Source organism: Malania oleifera, chromosome 1, assembly GCF_029873635.1.
Source record: "Malania oleifera isolate guangnan ecotype guangnan chromosome 1, ASM2987363v1, whole genome shotgun sequence".
NCBI classification, from domain to species: domain Eukaryota; kingdom Viridiplantae; phylum Streptophyta; class Magnoliopsida; order Santalales; family Ximeniaceae; genus Malania; species Malania oleifera.
In genome coordinates this window covers 120,540,405-120,546,109 of record NC_080417.1, presented here as the reverse complement: position 1 = coordinate 120,546,109, position 5,705 = coordinate 120,540,405, and the positions used below count along the sequence as shown (strand labels likewise).

General features: G+C 36.2%; 1 pseudogene; it reads right to left on the bottom strand.

Moving 5' to 3' along the window:
- Positions 1-235: 235 nt before the first annotated feature.
- Positions 236-5,048, bottom strand: LOC131148604 (uncharacterized; annotated as a pseudogene).
- Between the last annotated feature and the right edge of the window lie 657 nt (positions 5,049-5,705).

Genomic DNA, 5,705 nt, shown 5'->3' with positions numbered 1-5,705 from the left:
AATACCAAATTACCCGCAAGGTGTGGTTCAGGTGGTAGTGCGGGCTACAGGAGTGCCTTTTACGAGATCAGGTATTCTAACCCTCCCGGACTCGTTTTCACCCCTGGACTCCTGAATTTACCCTCCCTTTGGAGTTGTGGGATCAACTTCAAGGGATACAGGATTAATTATGTGAACTGTAAAATGGAAGCGAGAATACCCAGTGTGTATTCAAAAAAAAATAAAAAATACTAAATTGGCAAGTTTGAAGAACCATATTATTACAGGCACGTGGTCATCACGTGAAAGAAGAAGAGAATAGGACAGATAGCCCCACAAAATCCTTTCCTCTTCTTTACAAATATTTTTATGAGCCCATGATATCATGCATTGCCATGGTCAGCATCTGCTGCAGCTGAATACGACATGAATAAAAGTGAGAAGGGAGGATTGGGAAGTGGGATCAGGGCAGGCGGCCCAAGTCATCATAGTATTCAGAGAGCCACTTGGCAATGAGGCTGATCTCTTGTTTCCTCACTTCCTGGAGCCACTTAGGATCTTCATCGCTTGAGAATCTCATGTCCGCGTGGTGCGCCCCTAGTTTACATATCAAATCAATCAATCCCTCAATTTATATATAACTAGGAACACAAATTATGTAAAATAAAAGCTCTTTATAAAAAATCCGACTAAAAAAATTATTCAACAGTTACGTAGTTACTATTTATGGTATTATTAACTATTATAGTTATTTTTGCTTCCCCATATTATAAGTGCTTTCTTGCGAAAAGATTTGTCCAATTTTCGCCGCCTACTTTTGTTATTATCTCACCAAAGTCCATGTCATCCCGTTTGAAATTTCAAATTTAAAATTTAAAACAGTATAGAATGAGGAATGAACTATCTTGTTACAAGTAATTTGGAGTCAACAGACTTATAGTATATTGATCTAGAAAAAGAAAATAACAAAAATGTTTAAGATGAAGGAGGAATACGATGTTACCAACCTTCTTTTGCAACTATGGCAATTATGCTATTGGATATGTTCTTTAGCACCCTGCATGTGATTTCAAAAGGAATTAAGCAAATTATATAACATGAGAGAGAGAGAGAGAGAGAGAGAGAGAGAGAGAGTCATATTGTATTGTATACTCACCCTCCACCACTCCAAGGATCTCTTAAGCCGTTAAAGAAAATAATGTTGCTTCCAAACCTTTCCAAGACCCTCTCAATATTCTGTTAAAAGGCTAGAGTACTTCAAGCATCCAAATATAATTAATGCACACAATACTAGTCTAATTAAAAAATGTTGTGATACTTATGTGCACATAAACAGAAACCAACTACTCTTATTGCACGGGATATATATTTATATTAGAGAGAGAAAGAGAGAGTTACATGGCCACCAAATTCAGTAGTAATCCAGTTAGGTCTAGGAGGGTAGGGGCCAAACTTAAGTTGATAGTACTCTACTCGACCACTGTAGTTCCATTGCTGAGCTGGAAACATACTCTTCTCGTCACTCCCACCCATGGGCATTACCATCTCCGTGCATGCCTGCAAGACTCCCTCTCCCGTAAGCTTTATATTAATATCTATAATTTCATGCATGTATAGCGCCAACCCTTGTATTGTTTATGGTGAATTTGTATTTATGGGTCCTATTTGGAACTTGAAAAAATCTTAAGGAAAGGAAAGGAAAATATAAAAAAATTCATTCTTTTATGTTTGGTTATCAAGAAAATAAGAAAAAAAAAAAAAACCAAATCAAAGAATAAAAACATAATTTTATAAATTGCATTTGATTTTTCTTAAATTTTAACCATTTAAAAGTAAATTTTCATTCTCAATAGTATTTGGTCTAGGAGAAACATATAGTGGAAAATAAGTTTCCTTATTATTTTTCTTTTCTTTCCTTTTCCCAATCAAAGTTCTTGATCCAAACACACATTTAATTATCTCTTCACACACATAAATTTGACACATAATGACACAACATTAATATAAAGTAAATAATATATTATATGCTTAAAAGACTCAGTATTACAAGCAATAAAATTAAACATATTTTCAAAATTATTTATTGGATGCTTCCAATGCAAGGAGTATGCTGCATGACTTTATTATTATTATTATTATTATTATTATTAGGATTTTGGACTGGGCTTAGAAAGCCCAGCGCCTCGAGTTAGGTTTGGACAACCCAAAATAGCCCATTTTACATACCCAATCAAAGCAGCCAGCACATGCAATTTGACTCGGGGGTCCACCTAAGGCATGAGCAGACCCACTCTTTTAATTCACCCAGTATTTTAATCCAGGATTTTTTTAATAGCTAAATTATAAAATTGTCCCCAGCAAGTTAAATGATTTTTTAGTCAACTCAACATTATTAAAATTTTAAAGTTATTTTGACTCAATGTGTTGGGTTGTCCTCTGGCCCATCAAATTGACAAAATAGAACTTTGAAATATCCATATTTTATAAGTCTGTTTGCACTAACAATTAGTGTAAATTTTTGAAAGCCTAATTTTTTAAAAAAATTTTAAAATACCAATTCAACATGTATAATTAATAATACATTAGAATGAAAATTTTAATAATTTTTTTCTACGCTGAAATGATTATAAATTGAACCAGATCAAGGATTATTTTCTTGCTAATTTTAGTTGCTTTCAATAAAGCAGGTTTCTTAAAAATAATGATTAGTATATTATGTAAAAAATTATAATTAAAATATTGCAAATTAATTTATTTTTTATTTTTAAATTATATCAATTCACTTTTAATAGTTAACTAATGCATATATATATATATATATATATATATATATATATCCCTACATAAAAAAATGATTAAATGAAAAATAAATTTTTTTTTTAAGTTAAAGGTTTCACTAGTTAGAATAATAGAGGAGATAAGACAAAGTCAGATTCCAAACCTGATATTTCCATCCACCGAGACCATGGGGATCAGACTGATCATTCACATCGAAACACGTGGCAGTTCCAGAGTAGTTATAGTATACGTTAGCTGCACCGTACAGCTTGGTAAATGTACCATTCCCAGTCGTTGAATTGTCTATTGCTTTGCACATCTGCACACCCATTAGGCTAGTCACCACCCTCACACGTCTTATGTGCAACGCTATTTTTGTTCTTTAATGACTGTTTTGCCCCTCTCTCTTTGTTCTTTTTCTTAATTAAAAATATATATTAGAAAAAAGCCTTCAGTCAAATAAGACTAACAACAAACATTATTAAACTTATAAAAGAAGACATTATAGGTGCTTAAAAAATACTAATGACATTCAAATTTATGCTTTAAAATATTAAACGACAACTGTATCACCTTTTTTTTTTTTTTTTTTTTTAACAAAGAAAAATTTTTTAAAAAGAAAGAAATAAAAAAAGTAGGTCATTGTGCAAGAAGAAAATGTATTGGTTTTTTTTTTGGGAGAGAGAGAGAGAGAGAGTGAGAGGTGAGTTTAGTGCATAGTAAGAATGAATGTATACATATACCTGTTTTATGGGATAAGCTGGCAAAGGATTTATGAAATTGGATGGAGTAGGATGATCTGTCATAGCAGCGTAAATATATGCTGCGGCAAGCCAATCCTCTATATCACTTGCACTAACATTATTCCTTTTAAGGAAAAAAATAAAATAAGAGGAGTTGAAAGGTCAAAGCTTGTCAGAAGAATCGGTTAATGAAAACTAATTTAGTACAAAAGATTAAATAAAAAAGTGCTTACCTGCATAATCTAAAAGATTTTTGCAATAAGTCGAGTCCCCCTGCTTGCTGTACCGCATTTTCAATCTGCTCCCACGATCCTTTTATCACTTTGTAACAATTCTCACTCTCACTCTAATTTTTCACATGCAGCACACACCAAAAATATACTGATTTTTTTAGTACTTCAACCCAAAAAGAGACCCTAACACAAATTCCAGAGAGAGAGAGAGAGACCCTGAAGTCGTTGGTGATGATGGTGTTGAAGGAATTGGGAGATGTTATATTGTCAAAATTGAGGATTGGGGCAGAAGAAGCCAGAGCTCCCATGGTCACGTGTGGGTACTTCAGCCTAAACCACGCTGCCAGCACTGCTCAATGAAAAACAAACCAACCAATCACTAATACTCATAATCACAATTAGAAATTCAGAATCACTCCCATCTCTCCTTTCATTCATTAATTGTTGTTGATGGGGGGAACAAATGCATACTTCCTCCATAGGATCCTCCGAAGACGAACACAGGAGAGTCCGTTGCTGTTAAATTATTCTTGAGATCAATGATGAGAGTGGCATAGTCCGCCAATGCCTGCGTCGAGCTCAGATACCCAAGCGTGCTTGCATTTCTGTATGCTACATCCTTATTGCCCCCAAACGGAGTTGATTTTCCGTAGTATCTATGCTGCAGTTTCAATTCACAGTTGGAAAAGAACGAGTCAAGCGGATCCCAATCTCACTGAATATATATCATATTCAAATAAATAAATGAAAAAGGGGACATGGGCGGTGATCTCCTCCCTCATGCTCTGTAACCTTGCTGTGCATCTATGTACACATTCTCTGTTTGCATACCCAGAAAATTGAAGAAAGTTCTAAATATTGCATATAATTTGAATGACAAAAATTGAAAGTATTACCTCAATGAATACGAGAAGAGCTCTGAAATGGGGGGCGGTTTCGAACATCCAGTGTTCTGCGCAAACCACTCTATATCTCCTTCATTTCCCATGTAGACGAAGATGGGGGAGTTATTGGCGGCGCCACCCCAGTGCTTGTGGCTGATCAAGTATCTCTGTTGGAAGGTTTGGTAGCTCTGGGGATTGAAATTGAAGTGATCCAGAGTTTGGGTAAAGTATTTGGCTTCGTATAGCTCATCTTTATTTTCCGCAGCAAGAGAGAATCTCTCGGGTTGAATAACAGAAGAAGGAAACCTGGGCGTGATTTTGCCAATTGATTTGTCAACGACAGCGGATAAAAAGAGCAAGAGAGAAACCCAAAACGATTTGGAGCCACCTGCCATTGTCCTCACGCTTGTGGCTCTCTGGTTTCTACCCATTACCCATTATATATACACACACAGGGGGAGAGGGTGTGGGAGAGACGACTATAGAGTAAGCTAAGGAGTAGGTTGGGGCGTTAGAGACCCAATGCGTCAAGATGGAGAAGATGCCGTGTGATATACGGTGGAAATGCATCTGATCAGGAACAGTGGGTTGATCTTCACGGAGCAAAAAAATCGAACGGGTTGTGGGCATTGAGTTGAGTGGGATATTGGGATGGAGAGTGCAGGGAAACAGATTCCCGGAATGGAGGGGCATGGGATCTTGGGACTCTGGCTCCTCGGAGCCAGCGGGCACCTTTCTTTGGAGTTTTTTCCCCGATTATCTTTTTTAAAAAAATATATACTAAATAATACCACTTTTTGGAAAATATTTCCCAGAATAATTCTAACGTAATCTCGCACTGAAGGCTCGTGTGGGCGCGTGGCAAATCTCGCTACTTGAAGTAGCGAGATTTGTTTAAAATACTTAATGCTCGGCCAACTCCCATTTGACGTGTGGTAAATATCGCTACTCCAAGTAGCGAGATTTGTTTCGGATTTGAAATGATCATCTACCCAGCTATCGACGCGTGGCAAATCTCGCTACTCCAAGTAGCGAGATTTGTTTCAGACTAACCTCGCCCGTTCTTCCTCCTTCCTTGCGCGAACAGA